The sequence below is a fragment of the Narcine bancroftii genome, chromosome 3 (genome assembly GCF_036971445.1).
Source record: "Narcine bancroftii isolate sNarBan1 chromosome 3, sNarBan1.hap1, whole genome shotgun sequence".
Taxonomy (NCBI): Eukaryota; Metazoa; Chordata; class Chondrichthyes; order Torpediniformes; family Narcinidae; genus Narcine; species Narcine bancroftii.
In genome coordinates this window covers 81878905-81898211 of record NC_091471.1, presented here as the reverse complement: position 1 = coordinate 81898211, position 19307 = coordinate 81878905, and the positions used below count along the sequence as shown (strand labels likewise).

The 19307-nt window shown below is 41.9% G+C and overlaps 1 protein-coding gene across 5 annotated transcripts in view; it reads left to right on the top strand.

The window, feature by feature from the left end:
- Positions 1 to 19307, top strand: part of il6st (interleukin 6 cytokine family signal transduce) — a 98051-nt gene that overhangs the window by 14785 nt on the left and 63959 nt on the right. For 4 of the 5 annotated variants that reach the window (XM_069924410.1, XM_069924413.1, XM_069924409.1 and 1 more), the window contains exon 2: positions 8767 to 8847. The gene's annotated coding sequence lies outside the window, so the exon portion shown is untranslated. Of the gene's footprint in view, positions 1 to 8766; positions 8848 to 9775; positions 9879 to 19307 lie in introns of those variants that run through there. The other variant, XM_069924412.1, reaches the window with a different exon arrangement.

The following is a 19307-nucleotide window of genomic DNA, read 5'->3' as shown; positions in this document are numbered from 1 at the left end:
GGTGATGATCGAGATATTGAAATCTGAACAATCAGTGTATGAAATGGGTTGTGCCAAACCCCAGCAATGACCCCACACTCACCTTGTTATCACAGTATAGCCCAGTATTGTTTCAGAAGACGGCCTTTACACAGAAACCATAGCAATTTATAACTGCAAAAGCACCAACATGTAACTGGGTGTGGCAGGGACTTACTTGGTACAGCATCATTGTTAACAACACACACCCTCCCTCCCTCCCTCCCTCCCTCCCGCATGCACTCGTCATTTGTACAGTTAAACCCCTAGCATCTGGAATTCAAGCCACTGGCAAAAAAAAATTAGGAAAATAAATAAATGAATAAGAGTAAAAGAATTGGTTTTAAAAAAAAAAATTTAAAATTGTAAAAATTCTTTCTTTCTTTTCTTTCTTTGGCTTGGCTTCGCGGACGAAGATTTATGGAGGGGTATGTCCACGTCTGCTGCAGGCTCGTTGGTGACTGACAAGTCCGATGCGGGACAGGCAGGCACGGTTGCAGTATTTGCAAGGGAAAATTGGTTGGTTGGGTGTTGGTTTTTTCCTCCTTTGTCTTTTGTCAGTGAGGTGGGCTCTGCGGTCTTCTTCAAAGGATGTTGCTGCTCGCCGAACTGTGAGGCGCCAAGATGCACGGTTTGAGGCGATATCAGCCCACTGGTGGTGGTCAATGTGGCAGGCACCAAGTGATTTCTTTAAGCAGTCCTTGTACCTCTTCTTTGGTGCACCTCTGTCTCGGTGGCCAGTGGAGAGCTCGCCATAAAACACGATCTTGGGAAGGCGATGGTCCTCCATTCTGTAGATGTGACCCGCCCAGCGCAGTTGGGTCTTCAGCAGCATGGATTCGATGCTTGCGGACTCTGCCAGCTCGAGTACTTCAATATTGGTGATGAAGTCATTCCAATGAATGTTGAGGATGGTGCGGAGACTGCGCTGATGGAAGTGTTCTAGGAGCCGTAGGTGATGCCGGTAGAGGACCCATGATTCAGAGCCGAACAGGAGCGTGGGTATGACGATGGCTCTGTACACGCTAATCTTTGTGTGTTTCTTCAGGTGGTTGTTTTTCCAGACTCTTGTGTAGTCTTCCAAAGGCGCTATTTGCCTTGGCGAGTCTGTTGTCTATCTCTTTGTCGATCCTTGCATCAGATGAAATGGTGCAGCCGAGGTAGGTAAACTGGTTGACCGTTTTGAGTTCAGTGTGCTCCTCACCATGACCACCAGCCCCCCCCCACATCTCCATCGGGCACACTGAACTCAAAATGTAAAAATTAATGTTCTCTGAAATAACACATAAACGTTTGGTGAGGATGGGAGCAGATATTCAGCCAGTGGAGTACCTTGCTCATGTTTTCCTTGTACCAGCTGTTTGAATAAAGTTGTGTGAAACATCAATGGTGTCACCCAGGCTCAAGAGCTGTTGATGTTGCTCACCATTGATTTCTGTAAACTTGGGGGATGGTGGGGGGTGGGGGGGGGGGTGGGTGTTAATTATCTATAATGTTATTGTTTATCCTTTGGATGGCTCTGGAGAAACTTGCAGATGTAGCGAAGGTTAAATGTTTTCAAAAAATAAAGTAAAATGTTTTAAGATTTATACATTCGTGCAAGTGAAGTGTTCATACAGTATAGTATTTTTGACTTTTAAACTATTTATTTGTAATGCAGGTATATTTAGACATTGTAACCGAAAATACACTTATCCATTATCTGCCAAACCCCAAAGGTCCCAGATACCAGGGGTTTACAGTATAATGGAGGATCAAATCATTCACCAAAAACAGAGAAATAGAATATCTGTGGGAGAAGAGAGAAAATGATAAACACTTGTTTTAACTCATTTCTTTTCATGTGCACAAAATAGCACGGCTTTGCATTATGAAAAATTGTCTGGTTACTGTTTTCTGGGAGTGCAAACCTCCACCCCCCCAAAAGAGGGAGCTACCACTATAATGTTATAATGAAACACTTAAGCATTGATTCTATTGGTGAGAACATATCCTGAGTATTAAACAAGATATTAATATGTTACTTTTTCAAAATGAGTAACAACTTGCAATGAAAGAAAATTATGCAACATCTCTTTATGTGGTTATTGAGACAATAGACCTCGTGTCTTAAAGGAAACTTGTTACCATCCCCTTTGCACTTGTTAAACAGCAATCAAAGTTCTACAGTTATAGTCTTGTAACTGGTAATTTATTGAATCTGGAAATTGAATACTTTCAGATCTGTGGATTTGACTAAAAGATCAACAGGTCCAACTGAATGTAAAAAACATCTAGTAGTTTAGACAAATTAAATGAAGATGTGAAAGTATACATGCACGCACACCCACTCGTTTAGAGCTTCATTATTATAAAATGTCGCTGCTTTCCCTGTGCCCGGACTAGGGCTGCCACCTCCTTCTTTCTACCCGGACCGGGGCCTCCGCCTGCTTCCCTCTGCCGAGGCTGAGGCCGCCGCCTCCCTCTCGCTTCTGCCCGGACCGGGGCTTCCGCTTGCCTCACTCGACCGAGGCCGGGGCCGCCGCCTCCCCTTCGCTCTTGCCCGGATCGGGGCCGCCGCCGCCTACCCTCTGCCAGGGCCGGGGCCGCCGCTGCTTTCCCTGTGCCCTGACCGGGGCCGGCGCCTCCTTCTATCTGCCCGGACTGGGGCCTCCACCTACTTCGCTCTGCCGATGCCGGGGCCACCGCCTCCCCCTTGCTTCTGCCCGGACCGGGGCCTCCGCCTGCCTCACTCGACCGAGGATGGGGCCTCCGCCTCCCCCTCACTTCTGCCCGGAATGGGGCCTCTGCCTGCTTCACTCGACCGAGGCCGGGGCCGCCGCCTCCCCCTCGCTTCTGCCCGAACCGGGACCTCCGCCTGCCTCACTCGACCGAGGCCGGGGCCGCCGCCGCCTCCCTTTCGCTCTTGCCCGGATCGGGGCCGCCGCCGCCTACCCTCTGCCCAGACTGGGGCCGGGGCCGCCACTGCTTTCCCTGTGCCCGGACCGGGGCCGCCGCCGCCTCCTTCTTTCTGCCTGGACCAGGGCCTCTACCTGCCTCACTCGACCGAGGCTGGGGCCGCCACCTCCCCCTCGCTTCTGCCCGGACTGGGGCCTCTGCCTGCCTCACTCGACCGAGACCGGGGTCGCCGCCTCCCCTTTGCTTTTGCCCGGATCGGGGCCGCCGCCGCCGCCTACCCTCTGCCCGGACTGGGGCCGGGGCCACCACTGCTTTCCCTGTGCCCGGGCCAGGGCCACCGCCTCCCATACACTTACCCTTACCCTGGGAATACAGGGAATACAGCAGCGGCTCCGGCCCCGGTCCAGGCAGTATGGTACGACCTAGGAGGGGAGGCAGGCCCCTCCAGCCCGGGTAAGAAAGCTGCATAGGAGAAGGCCACTCCGATATAAAACCTACGACCCAAGGACCTCGCTGCCACGTCCCATCTTGCTTGGCCACGGCACACGAACAATGGATGTAAAGGGTGGGGCCAGTACTGCGCACACTGCACTCCACCTAAAACCTCCTTTGCGCAGGCCTGAGGACATGTCCACGTCCTCCCCCTCCACGTCCTCCCCCTCAAAAGATGCTTACAAACTCAAGCTAGCATGCTGGAACATCAGAACCATGCTAGACAAGGCTGACAGCCACCGAGGTTTGCCCTCATCGCACATGAAATCCTCAGACTTGACATCGACAGAGCCGCTCTCACTGAAGTCCGCCTTGCAGATGTAGGCAGCCTCCAAGAACACGGCACGGGCTACACACTCTACTGGTCTGTCAAGCCTATGGATGAACGACGCCTATCTGGTATAGGCTTCATGGTCAAGAACTCCATTGCCTCCAAACTCGAAAACCTCCCGACAGGCCACTCAGACCGGATCATGTCCATGCGACTCCCCCTTCAAAATAAGCGTCGCATCACCCTCATCAGTGTCTATGCTCCAACCTTCCAGGTGGAACAAGCAGAAAAGGACAAGTTCTACACTGATCTGCGCAACCTCATTCAATGCACCCCTACAGCCGACAAGGTTTTCATCCTTGGCGACTTCCACGCTCGCGTCAGCAAAGACTCAGAAACCTGGCTAGGAATCCTGGGCAAGCATGGTGTCGGCAACGACAACGGGCGCCTCCTGTTGGAGCTCTGCGCAGAACAGCGGCTTGTCATTACAAACACCCTTTTTCAGCAGAGGGACAGCCTGAAGACTACCTGGATGCATCCCCGATCCAAACACTGGCACCTCCTGGACTACGTCCTGGTGCGAGAAAGAGACAAACGAGATGTGCTCCACACCAGGGTCATGCCCAGAGCGGAATGCCACACTGACTACCGGCTGGTTCGCTGCAAGCTCAACCTTCACTTCAAGCCAAAGTCCAGGAACTGTAAAGCCCCCAGAAAGAGGTTCAATGTTGGAAACCTGCAGTCAGACGAAGTGAGAGGAAACTTCTAGGCAAACCTCAAAGCAAAGCTCGAGGATGCAATCCGCCTCACGGACTTGTCCCCTGAAACTCTTTGGGATCAGCTGAAGACTACCATACTGCAATCCACTGAAGAGGTACTGGTCTTCTCCTCCAGGAAAAACAAGGACTGGTTCGATGAAAACAACCAGGAAATCCATGAGCTGCTGGCAAAGAAGTGAGCTTCCCACCAGGCTCACCTTACAAAGCCGTCCTGGCCAGAGAAGAAACAAGCCTTCCGTCGCGCATGCAGCCATCTTCAGCGCAAACTCCGGGAGATCCAAAATGAGTGGTGGACTAGCCTCGCCAAACAAACCCAGCTCAGCGCGGACATTGGCGACTTCAGGGGTTTTTATGAGGCTTTAAAGGCTGTGTACGGCCCCTCACCCCAAGTCCAAAGCCCGCTGCGCAGCTCAGACGGCAAAGTCCTCCTCAGCGACAAGATCTCCATCCTCAATCGATGGTCAGAACACTTCCAATCTCTTTTCAGTGCCAACCGCTTAGTCCAAGAATCCGCCCTGCTCCAGCTCCCTCAACAGCCCCTAAGGCTAGAGCTGGATGAGGTCCTTGCCCGGGAAGAGACATATAAGGCAATTGAAGAACTGAAAAGTGGCAAAGCAGCAGGTATGGATGGAATGCCCCCCCCCCCCCCCCCCCCAGAAGTCTGGAAGGCTGGCGGCAAAACTCTGCATGCCAAACTGCATGAGTTTTTCAAGCTCTGCTGGGACCAAGGAAAGCTGCATCAGGACCTTCGTGATGCCATCATCATCACCCTGTACAAAAACAAAGGGGAGAAATCAGACTGCTCAAACTACAGGGGAATCACGCTGCTCTCCATTGCAGGCAAAATCTTCGCTAGGATTCTCCTAAATAGAATAATACCTAGTGTCGTCGAGAATGTTCTCCCAGAATCACAATGCGGCTTTCGCGCAAAGAGAGGAACTACTGACATGGTCTTTGCCCTCAGACAGCTCCAAGAAAAGTGCAGAGAACAAAACAAAGGATTCTACATCACCTTTGTTGACCTCACCAAAGCCTTCGACACCGTGAGCAGGAAAGGGCTTTGGCAAATACTAGAGCGCCTCGGATGCCCCCAAAATTTCCTCAACATGGTTACCCAACTGCACGAAAACCAACAAGGTCAGGTCAGATACAGCAATGAGCTCTCTGAACCCTTCTCCATTAACAATGGCGTGAAGCAAGGCTGCGTTCTCGCACCAACCCTCTTTTCAATCTTCTTCAGCATGATGCTGAACCAAGCCATGAAAGACCTCAACAATGAAGATGCTGTTTACATCCAGTACCGCACGGATGGCAGTCTCTTCAATCTGAGGTGCCTGCAAGTTCACACCAAGACACAAGAGCAACTTGTCTGTGAACTACTCTTTGCAGACAATGCTGCTTTAGTTGCCCATTCAGAGCCAGCTCTTCAGCGCTTGACGTCCTGTTTTGCGGAAACTGCCGAAATGTTTGGCCTGGAAGTCAGCCTGAAGAAAACTGAGGTACTCCATCAGCCAGCTCCCTACCATGACTACCAGCCCCCCCACATCTCCATCGGGCACACAAAACTCAAAACGGTCAACCAGTTTACCTATCTCGGCTGCACCATTTCATCGGATGCAAGGATCAACAACGAGATAGACAACAGACTCGCCAAGGCAAATAGCGCCTTTGGAAGACTACACAAAAGAGTCTGGAAAAACAACCAACTGAAAAACCTCACAAAGATTAGCATATACAGAGCCGTTGTCATACCCACACTCCTGTTCGGCTCCGAATCATGGGTCCTCTACCGGCATCACCTACGGCTCCTAGAATGCTTCCACCAGTGTTGTCTCCGCTCCATCCTCAACATTCATTGGAGCGACTTCATCCCTAACATCAAAGTACTTGAGATGGCAGAGGCCGACAGCATCCAATCCACGCTGCTGAAGATCCAACTGCACTGGGTAGGTCACGCCTTCTCAAGATCGTGTTATATGGCGAGCTCTCCACTGGGCACCGTGACAGAGGTGCACCAAAGAAGAGGTACAAGGACTGCTTAAAGAAATCTCTTGGTGCCTGCCACATTGACCACCGCCAGTGGGCTGATATCGCCTCAAACCATGCATCTTGGCGCCTCACAGTTCAGCGGGCAGCAACCTCCTTTGAAGAAGACCGCAGAGCCCACCTCACTGACAAAAGACAAAGGAGGTAAAACCCAACACCCAACCCCAACCAACCAATTTTCCCTTGCAACTGCTGCAACCGTGTCTGCCTGTACCGCGTCGGACTTGTCAGCCACAAACGAGCCTGCAGTTGACGTGGACATTTACCCCTCCATAAATCTTCGTCTGCGAAGCCAAACCAAAGAGATTGTAAAATGTGTTTTTGTTTAAAATGACAGTTTAGGTTAAGTTTTCCCATTACCAAAAAAAAGCATTAAAAAAAGTCATACATTTCATGTTAATTTTCCTTTAAGTGACTACTTTTCTACATTAAAAACAAAATTATCAGTGGAGTAGAGTATTTATTCAAAATACAGACAAATACCACAAATAGGGGGAAAATATATGGGACAGGGAGGGAGAATCATTCGATCCTCTCTGCAACTCTTATGGTCCTGTGGATTGATCTCAAATCTATTTCTTTGCAGCACCTGTACCATATAGTGATGTAGTAGGCCAGGACACTCACTATAGCTCTTGTAGAATGTTGACATGATGGTGGGCGTTACCCTTGCCTGCTTCAGTCTTCTTAGGAAGTGCAGTCGCTGTTGCACCTTCCTGACAAGTGAGATGTTGTCCATAATAAATCATTAATTATGTGGACTCCAAGGAACTTGGCACTCTCCATCTCTCCACTACAGAGTTATTTATGTGTAGTTGAGCATAGTTGTTCCTGGTCGCCCTGAAGTACACGATCATCTCCTTTGTCTCGTCCACTTTGAGACTCTGGTTGTTACTCTCGCGCCACATCACAAGGTTTTCCGCCTCTTTTCTAGTGTGACTCATCATTGTTGTTGATGATGCCAAGTACAATTGTGTCATCTGCAAACTTGATTATTCCTTTGGTGCTGGATCTGGTGATGTAGTTGTGAGTCTGCAGCTTGAACAGAAGAGGGCTGAGCACACAGCCCTGAGATGATCCAGAGGTCAGCATGATGGTGCTCAACTATGCTATCAGGCACACTGATCTTTCCGTTAGATAGACTAGAATCCGGTAACAGAGAGGGGTGTTAAATTAAAATTCTTGCTGCAGCCAAATGGGTATTTACAAAGAAACACTAATAATTCCCAATAATCCTAGTGCAAAAAAGTAACATGTAATAGTGCGGATAGTCCATGATGAGAGAGATTAAAGAATCTGATTACTATTGGGAAGGAACTGTCCTTGAACCTAGAGGTGACTGTTTTCAGGCTTCTATACCTCTCCTTGAAGGTAGCAGTGAGAAGTTGTGACCAGGGTGATGGGAGTCCTTTATGTTGGCTGCCTTCTTGTGGAAGCACTTCACATAGGTTCTGACCTCCCATTCATTGAAAAATCTATGGTTGACTGCTCTGTTTGCCATCTTCTTCAGCCTTCAGTGTACTTTCGGTCCTTGACCGAGAACTTACCTTAAAAATATCCAATAACATCATGGATCTTGTAATGTGCTAGTTTGTGACATCTATAGATAGTTCCTTAAGCTAAAACATAAAGCATTGAGTAGAAAACAAGACTGATGACTTCTCTCTGTGGATTCCAGGAACCATTACCCAGTATTATTAACCTGGCTGGGAATAAATAGAGAGATACTATTGCACATTCTTCCACAGCCTCTAGTTTTTCTCATTTTAATGCCAGTCGTCTGAAGGAATTAGAGTAAAAACCCCTATGTTGGTAGATACCAGGTAAATGAATTTTCTGGTTGCTGGAGATTACGTGTTGCATGATTGGCAAATTAACAGCAAGGCACGCCAATTTTACCTGTTTATTTTCCACAATTTTTTATTAGTACTTGCTTGAAACTGCCAGTTGCTTGAATTCTGGAAACAGGGGTTTTACTGTATTCTTATCCAAGAGATTCTTAATTGTTTCTGGTGTCTGAATACAAATGCATTCAGAAAAGTAAGAGACCAAGTAATCTTTAGAGTTTTATTTATGGCATTGAGGTGGATGAGTCAAGAGTTAAGGCTGTTCGTCAGCCTACTATTGGGAGCTATAATCTATCAGCCTTTCATTTTGGTGGTAGTACCCTCCATTTACTGATCCAGGTAATATGATATTTTTGACATAATTTTTTTTATGTAACGAGAAGATTTTAACTAACTGAAAATCTTTCTCTTTCAGAAAAGTGGTCATTTTTTAAAAACAGCCCAGTAGCAACAGCAAATCACTTGTAACAGTGTTTAAACAACAACAAGCATCAAGGTAAGGCTTTTTAAGCATTAAAATAATGTTTAACTCCCTTTATATTAAAAAAAATGCTGACCTCCACTGATTATCAACACTTCCCCACCGAGGCCCCGCTCGTGCTGGGAGCCCAAGAGTCCTGCTCCTGCCTGGGAGCTTGAGGTTCCCACTGCCACTGGGAGCCTGAGGTCTGCTGCCGCCACTGCCGGAAGCCTGACATTCCCTGGTCAGTTTGGCTCAAAAAAAATTTTGGATAAATGAGGACTTCTGATTTGTTTAGGATAACTTAGGATTTTGGAGAATCCGATTTTGGATAATTCGAGTTGTACTGTATCATTTTGCTATATAATTGTTTACTGAAAATTCCCACCAGCAAATGGGTATTTTGAGCAAGCGATTTAATAAAAGCGAAACATTATAAATAACTTTTTTTTTCAAACTTTTACTTTCTACTAGATGATTTACCTGGAAACTAAGGTGATGTTTTTCAATTATGCTCATTTTGTTTGGGTTGAATGTGACCAGAAAAAATTGCCTTAATTTTTTTAATGTTTGCTTGAGAAAGAGGGGACGATAAATTCATGTCTCTTTCAACAATATGGTCTCTTGCATACTGTACAGAACTCATCCCAGTTTGTGAATTCATTTCTTGGGGTGGGATTTAAACCAAGAATTTTTCACAATCCAGCTAAATTTAGCCAAGTGTACAAAAAGATTTGTGGGCAAATGAAAAAGAAGGGAATTTGACCACTTCAGATACTATATTAAATGAATGGGAACTTGTCTGATGGATTTATTTTTATCTGAAGACCTGATTTAAAAATGTCTGCTGTGAGCTGAGATTATTTCTCCATAACCATAGATAAATACATAAAACAGCTCTCAAATGAGATGGAGGTCTGAGCATGACAAACAGTTCCTGTTGTGAAATTTGTTTGAGTCAGTTAAACTTCCAGCAGAACTTCAAGTGCATATCTAAGCCTGTTGTGAAGAGAAACCACTGCAGATAAGTGTCGATTTCTCTGTAGATTTTGTTGGAAATTCTAAAAGTATGCTATGTCTTTTGTTATATTATTTGACTTTGTTTGTGGGATATGTATATTAAATTCAATAAAAAATATTTTAAGAAAGGTAATTGTAAAATATTTGTGACTTGTCTGCGTATAAAAGATACCCGTTATCAAAAAGTAACATTTTTGATTGCTCGTTTTTAAACTCTTGAGCTTTGTGTGCTTATAAGGAAGTGACAATATGCTAAATTGACAGCTGATTATAGTTTCTTTGAAATTTCATGTGTAAATCATATTTACTGCATATTCCAACTTTGATGTTTCTGGAGTGGGAATTACAATATTTCAATCCAGGAACAATAATATATTTTTACATCAGTGTGGTGTGTGACTTGGTGGTTGTCTTCCCATGCATTTAATCTTTGGTGGCCAATGTTGTAAGCCTGGAAGGTGCTATTGGAGTTGCACAGGCAAGTAACTGCAAAGTAATTTGTAGATGTTATACATTGGCAATCATTGTTCACCATTTGTACTGGAGGGTGCTAAACTGTGCAGGAGCTGTACTCATTTCGAATTGTGCCATGTAAAAAGGTGAAAAAGCACCAGGAGATGAGCTTGATCTCCTCTTGTAACCACAGAAACCGGATACTGAGGGTGATGGCATTAAATGTCAAGGTGAGGAGATGGGTTTCTCACTTATTCGTGGTTGTCATTGGTACCTTTCAGACATGCATGTTACGTACCAACCCATGCTGCATAAATGCTATGTAAGTCTTGCTGAGTGAAAGTATGGGGTGCTTAGTTTACTAAGATGGTGCAAATTTAACAATTGTGCAATCTTGAGCAAAAGCCCAACTTCAGATCTATTGATAATGGGGAGGTTATTGGTCAGAAGCAGCAGAATTACTTGGCTTGGATTCCTGCGCTAAGGAACTACTGCAGTTAAGCCTCTTGGCTGAGATGATTGATTCCAAGTACTTGTTAAGAAAAATTATAGCAAACTAATTGTATAAAATTAAAAGAGACAATAAATATTCACAATAATCCTAGTGCAAAAAAAAGTGATTTGCAATAGTGAGGCAGTCTATGGAAGTGTGAAATATAAAGTGTTCACAAACACTACTCTGGAGACAAAGTCTTGGAGAATAGGTTCAGCTTTATTTCGAGTCTGCAGAGTCAGGTGTCCCTGGTCTGGAGACACACCGGAGGTTCAGAATCATCACTCTTTTGTACAGTCCCGCGCTCTACATCACCCCACCTTCATTTACCTTCTTCCAATCAGGATCCCAATACATTACAACATTCTACTTTTCCCTTCCATCAATACAGGTATCACTCAGTTCCTCCCTCTTCATACATCGCATGTTATGTTAATTAGTTCATTCCCTCCTTAGGGGCGTTTAAGTTAATATTCATGTCTCTATTAAGCAAGCACAGTACTAGCTATAGACTACCTTAGGTCAGTCTACCAGCCTGAACCAGATCCTTGCATCCTTGGGGCTCCTGATAAGAAGAGGCCTACTAGCTAGTATTGTCTGTTTTCAAGCTCTCATCTACATTCTTTGCATTCCATCCCCTTTCACAGAATGGTGCATTTAATCATCTTCAATCATATTTCACAGAAGGGTCAAGAGTCTGATAACTGTTGCGAAAAAATCTGTTCTTGAATCAAGAGAAGACAGTTTTCATGCTCTTTACCTTATACCTGAAGGAGTTATGACTTGGGTGATAGGGTTCCTTTATGATGTTGGCTGCCTTCTAGAGGCAGCACCTCACACAGGTGTCTGTGAGATGGCATTTGCTATTGAGTTGCTGTGACAATGGAGAATAGAAGGGGATCAAGGTATTTTGTGAGATAGGAACTGATTTGCTCCAAAACCATTTCTCAAAGCACTTCATCAGTGTTGACATCAGTGCCACTGATTCAAAGATGCTAAACAAATTACTAACAAAAGTTAAGGATAGTATTATGTTGAAAGGATTAGAATGTTGCCAAAATGTGCAGAAATCTTAAGAATAGGAAATATTTGAAATTAAGCAAGTGACCAAAAAATTGATAATAATAGAAAAAAAAGTGTGAAATTCATAGATAATAATAACAGAACAAGGAATATGATTTATAACTATCTATAATCTTGTACAAAGAATAAAAGAGTGATAATCCCCAGAAATACCATTATTTCCATTCCATTTCTTTAGCTGCTTTCAGGTGCATTCTCCCCCTTCAGGGCAGCTGCAGGAGCAGATCCCAGTCTGAAGACTCGCCTTTCAGGTGGCAGCCCTAAAAGGCTGCTACAGCCCACCTGAAATGGCCTATTGATATGTGGGGCGACTGCGGCATAGCAATGCCCGTCTTCACTACCCATAATTCCCCACGCAGGTGGAACCGCTGTGTGGGGGTATATGAGTAGAGAAGAACGCCATTACTATGCCACATTTTGAGCAGCAGAGAGTGGCCCCGGTGCAAGAGTGGCCAGTCGGGCTGTGACAGCCCGCACCGGCCGCCCCTACCCTGACGTCGCCTGCTGGCTGCCCCCTCCCTGCTGTCCAACAGCCCATCTCCCCACTGTCTGACAGCCCCCCCCCCACCCTACTAGGGAGGGGCAGCCGGCGGGGGACGTCGGGGCAGGGGCAGCCAGCGGTGGACATCAGGCTGCAGGGAGGGGGGGGCTGTCAGGCTGCGGGGAGGGGGGCACAGCGGCTGCACATTCAGGTGCCGCAGCGGAGCCCAGCAATCAGCCAATTATCCCTCCTGGAGGAGGGTTGATGTAGGTGCCTCGGAGGCGCGTTCAGCGCATTCAGGTTGGTACCTCATCAGCTGCATAGGGGTAGAATATGCGGCTTTACATTAGGGTATTCTGGCCACCTGAAAGAGCCTTTTGAAGGTTCATGATGCCTCTTTTTAGCAGAACATCACAATTGTGGCTCATTGAAAGCACAGTCTTCAAGTCAACTCTGGAGACTTGTGCACAAAATCTCTGCCTGTTAGTGCTGTAAAGTTGGAAAAACAAACATTCAAATGGACATTACACCTGAAGGCTGTCGCAAAATTCTGTGATGCAATTGAGAACAAGCCCCTGTCCCTCCCTTGGTTTCTTTCCTCCAGCACCCACCCCCTTCCCTCTCCATTCAGAGGCCATCCCATTCCCTTTCCATTCAGAAACCACCCCCCCCCCCCTTCCCTTACCGCTTCTCGGCTTTATTTCTCTTCTCTCAGAAGACAGAGACCTCTTGCCTTTTGGTCTGTACTCCTCCCCCTGTCCATTCTTCCCTTCTTTCCCCCTCCCAACTTTAAATCTCTGCCTTAAATACACCCAATGATCTGGCCTCCACAACTACTTGTGGCAACAAATTCCACAGATTTACCACCCCCTAGCTAAAGAAGTTCCTCTGCATCTCTGTTCTAAGTAAACCTGCTTCAAACCTGTTGTGTCCTCTTGTCCTAGACTCTCCTACCAAGTGAAACAAGCTTTTTGCAACTACTCTATGCCTTTCAATATTCAAAATGTTTCAATGAGATCCCTCCATTCTCCTAAATTATAATGGGTACAGGCCAAGAGCTGTCAGATACTCCTCATATGATAACCCTTTCATTCTCTGAATCATCCTTGTGAACCTCCCCTGAACCCTCTCAAATGTCAGCACATTCCTTTTTTACATGAAGAGCCCAAAACTGCTCACAATACTCCAAGTGAGGACTCACCAGTGCCTTATAAAGCCTCAACATCACGTCACTGCTCTTGTATTCTATTCCTCTTGAAATGAAGTGAGTGAAATTTGTGAATCTGCAGGCATCATCTACTGCATCCTGTTCCCATTAGTCATTGGAGAGAGTGGACGCAGATTGGGAGATCGCATTGTTGAGCACCTCGGCTCTGTCTGCCACGATAGTGTAGATTTCCCAGTGGCCATCCATTTCAATTCCCCATCTCATTCCCTTGCTGACATGACTGTCCATGATTTTGTGCATTGCCAGACTGAGACCACCTGCAAATTGAAGGAACAACTCCTTATCTTCCGACTGGGCACCTTCCAATTGAGTGGAATTAATATTGACTTCCCAGGTCCCTTTGCATCTGGGTATTTTCAATTTTCTCCCCATGTAGAAATAATCTGCCTGTCTATTTTTTTCCTACCAAAGAAATTGACAGAACACGTTCCAACATTGTATTTCATTTGTCACTTCTCTGCCCATTCTCCCAATTTATCTAAGGCTTTTTGCAGCTCCCTATTTCCTCAACACTACCTGCCTTCATATCAGCTGCAAACTTGACCATAAAGACATTAATTCCATAATCTGAATGATTAAAATACAACAAAAAAGAAGTGGCCCCAACACCAATCCCTGTGGCACACCACTAGCAACTGGCAGCCAACCAGAAGAGGATTCCTGCATTCCAATTCTCTGCTTCTTGCCAATGAGCCAGTGCTCTACTCACCACTGGTTGCTTGAATTCAGTGCGTGTGTGTGTGTATCTATGCCTTGGAAATAAATTATACAGGTAACCTTGAATGTTCATTTATAAATCTGAATATTTTGAGAATAAATTTGTATTTCAGGACAATTGATCTGTTCTGGAGTGATTACTTATTTGAATTCATCTTTCATCGGGGTTGAAATTCCAAAGATTAGTGTAACCATACTGTTTTAGTTGAAGGTCTCTCTTGCCCGGTTGATAGATTTTAATTTGGAGGCTTTGAAGAAACTCACATAACTTAGTTTAATTTCATGTTATCTAGCATGCTTGTTCTGACATTAATTCCATGCCAATTTTGTTGTGGAAAAGTACATTAAGATTTATTAAATTCAGAAACTTTAAGTTTTACCCTAATATATTTAATCAGACTGATTTTTATTTATCACAGATCGTTGGAATAGTTAAATTACGAATTTATTTAACCATTTTTTATTTTGTAAATTTTACTATCCCAAATTTAAATATGCTCATCTGATTTTCGTCATTTTTAACCAAATTTATATCATTTACTTTTTTGAATGAGTGCTTCTCTCATTTATTTTTACAGTGGCCTAAATTCAGTAGTTCCTGTTTAATTATGCAACAGTTTCTCCAGTGTATCAAACATGAGATGGACTACGCACTTAGGGATAGACCAACTGATCAAAGAGCAAAGAACATTTTAGGAATGTTCGTCATGTTAATTTTTTTACATGGTCTCTACCATGACATGGTTGAAATTGGTTCATAAGACTTGAAGTATTTGATAAGTGAGTAGGTATGCAGATCTTACTCACAGGCAAGATGCTTTCAACATGTCTCAGAATGAAGACATAGTTATATTAATTTAGACATACAGCATGGTAACAGGCTATTTCGGCCCACAAGTCCGTGCTGCCCAATTTTACCCCTATTTAATCTACAGCCCCCAGTATGTTTTTGAACAGTGAGAGGAAGCCAGAGCCCCAGAGAAAACCCACACAGACAGTGTAGGATTCGAATCTTAAGTCCCGATTGCTGGTGCTGTTAAGGCAAGTTTATATTGATTTGCATTTTACTGTGCTGCCTAACTCTTCAGATGGAAACAGGAAATCATAAATGGACACTGATTAATTCAGCACAAATATTGCAGATTGTAAATTGTGAAAATGAATGGTCATTCACTTTGACTTTGATTTTTCTGTGTGGGACTCTTATTTATTGTTTTGTTCTAAAGTTTATCTGCTCCGGACTTTCAAAACAATTTGGCTTTCTGACATTATTTTATGACTTCGGGTACTCCATGCGCAATTCCAACTTGCGTCCATTCCGAGATACAATCCCCATTATAGTCCTAAGTCAGGGACTACCTGTACGGTTAAGCAAAACGTATGCATGACGAGTATTTTATCTATATAAATAAATAGATATTGTTTTGTACCAATGTGAAGAAGTACAATGGGAAGAAGGTGTTCCTTAGCCTAGTGTTGCTGGCTCTAATACTCCTGTATCTCTTCTCCGACTGGAGCAAATGAAAGATTCTGTGTGTGAAGTTGCCTTTTAAATTGCAATCTACTGTCATTGATTCTGCAGAAGGTTTGTTTTAGTAAATTTTCAAATTTATTCAGAATTTTGGACTCTTATGAATATTTTATGATCCTAATATAAATGTTAAGAAATTTATTCAGGATTCCTTAATCTTGCTGAAGCATATGAAAATGTGATCGTTGTTGGTGATTTTAATTGATCCTTTATTAGATAAATCACAATAATCAATAACGAAAATGAAAATGAAAACTGCAAAAGAATCTTAACATTGATGAAAGATTTGAATTTGGTTGATATTTGGAGAAGATTGAAGCTGAAGGAAAAGGATTATTCATTTTATTCTTTCAGATTTGATTCTTATTCTAGAATAGATTTTTTTCTTAATTTCGGCTCAATTACAAGGATGAGTAAAGCATGCAGAATATAAGACTAGGATTTTATCAGATCATTCACCTTTATTAATTTCATGTTAAGGCTCTGAAAAAATTAACCCAGTTTATAGACAGAGATTTAATCCTTCATTGTTAAGAAATGTTGATTTTTGTAATTATATGAGAAATCAAATTCAGGAATATTTAGATATAAATACTGATTCATTTGATATGGGATATGGGATGCTTTAAAAGCTTATTTGAGATGTTAAATAACAAGTATTTCTACTAAAATTAAGAAAGACTATCTTATAGAAGTAGATAAATTGGAGAAAGGAATAGAAAATTTAGAGAAAGATTAGTCTGAAAATAAAAATATAAATTTAATAAATAAGAAAATGTATTATAAATCAATACAGACTTGTAGAACAGAGAAGTTGATTCAGAGAACTAGGCAGAAACATTATGAATTGGGGAAGAGGGCTCATAAGATGTTGGCTTAGTAATTGAAGACACAACAGGCTTCTAGAACTATTAATGCTATTAAAAGTGTTATGAGTCCAGAGGACTCCCAAACCCAACAATAGATATTCACCAAGACAAATGGCCATTTAAACAAAAGTTCCTTTTAATTATTATTAAACATGAAAACTGAATCACATTTTAACTTATCACTATTGACTTAACTAACCTAACTTAACCCCCCTTCTAATTCTAAGCGCACATGTATGTAATGTGTGTGTAAGTTTAGAAAAGTCCTTTGATTCACAGTCCAATCTCACTTCTCATTCCTCCAAGTTCACTGGCTGCAGACAATTCTTATACTGGGCACAGAATGAAATGAATAATCCTTTTCCTTCAGCTTCAATCTCTTCCAAATATCAACCAAATTCAAATCTTTCATCTATATTAAGATTCTTTTTTAAGTTTTCATTTTCGTTATTGATTTTTGTGATTTATCTAATAAAGGATCAATTAAAATCACCAACAACGATCACATTTTCATATACTTCGGCAAGATTAAGGAATCTTGAATAAATTTCTCAACATTTATGTTAGGATCACAAAATACATGCACTTAATTCTATGCAAAATGAAAGTCTTCAGGTGAAGATGGTTTTTCATCTGAATTTTATAAGAAACTTAAAGATTTTTTAATGCCTCCATTAATGAAGGTATTGAAACAGGCAATGGAAGTCCATTCTTTACTTGAGTCTTTTTCTAATGTAATTATAACAGTAATACCCAAGAATGAGATTTGTTAAAGACTGAAACTTATCGACCAATTTCATTATTAAATGTTGATTATAATTGGCTAAATATATACCAAATTTAATTCATTTAGATCAATCTGGATTTTTTTTAAACGGTTTTCTGCAGATAATATTGTTAAGTTAATTAGTTTAATTCATGTTTCTCAGAAGAAATCGAACTTAGCAATGGTTTTGTCATTAGATGCTGAAAAGGCATGAATTTTTTTATTTAAAGAAAGATTTGGATCAGTATTTTTTAGTTGGATTAAAACTATATAAAAACCCTTCTGCTGAAGTGGTGGCAAATGAACAAATATCTTTTGCTTTTTCATTAACTAGATCAACTAGACAAGGATGTCCTTTGTCCCCAGCTTTATTTGTTTTAGCTACTGAACCTTTAGTGCAATTAATAAGACAAGATATGAATATTAAAGGAATCAAAGTTAATTCTGATGAATTTATGATTAATTTATTTGCTGATGATGTTTTGATTTATTTAACAACTCCTTAAAATTCTTTGTGTTCATTGTACATAAGGTTAAAGGAATATGGTGAAATATCAGGTTATAAAATTAATTGGGATAAAAGTGAAATTATGCCTTCAGTTAAGAGAGATTATACTCAATGTAAAAAAAATGTTCAATTTAAATGGTCAGATAATGGAATTAAATATTTAGGTTTTAAAATTGATTAAAAACATGGACAATTTATATGTTGAATTATTTACCATTATTTAATAAAATTAAAGAAGATTTGAATAGATGGAATAATTTACCTTTAACCTTTAAATCGTTGGAGATTTAATAAGATGTTATTAAAAAGACCTGAGTTTATTAAATATATTAGGGAACAAATTATTTTTTATTTACAAACTAATCAGAATTCAGTACAAAGTAAATTTGTTTTATGGGATGCTTTAAAAGCATATTTGAGAGGTCAGATCATTAGTTATACAGCTAGAGTTAAAAGACAATACTTGATTGAAAGTCAAAATTTGGAAAAAGAAAATGAAAAAGAATTTCAGAAGAATTCTACTGAAGATAATAAGATCAATTTATCTAAATTAAAATTACAATATATATTGCAATCATATAAATATGAAAAAATGATTCAAAGATCAAAACGACATTATTATGAGTTAGGCAAAAGAGCGCAAGGTTTTAGCTTGGCAATTAAAAACAGAACAAGCATCAAAAATAATGCTGTTAGAAAAGATTTGGAGATTACTTACTTATAAACTTCAGGAAATTAATGAGGAATTTTTTAGATTTTATAACAAACTATACATCTGAAAGTAGACAAAATACTAAGCAAATTGATTTGTTTTTGGCTAATTTAAATTTGCCATCATTGACTGGGAAGGATATTAATGATTTAGATTGTCCTTTTACGGAATTGGAATTAAAGGAATCATTGCAATTAATATCAGGAGGGAAGTCTCCTGGTGAAGATGGGTTTACAGTAGAATTTTATAAAGAATTTAATGATTTGTTGTTTCCAGTTTATGAAAGTTTTGAAGGAGTCAACTGAGGTGAGCTCATTTCCAGAATTGTTTACTGTTATTAAAAGAAAGATAGAGATCCATTAAAAGTGTCTTCTTATCGACCAATTTTGTTATTAAATGTAGATTATAAAATTGTTGCAAAAGTATTAGCTAACAGACTAACTAATTATTTGCCAAAATTAGTACATGTTGATCAAGCTGGATTTATAAAGGGTCAATACTCAGTTGATAATGTCACTAAATTGATTTCTATAATTAATGCTGCTACACAACAAGCTAATCAACCAATGATAATGGCATTAGATGCAGAAAAGGTTTTTGATAGGGTTGAGTGGAAATTTTTATTTAAGGTTTTA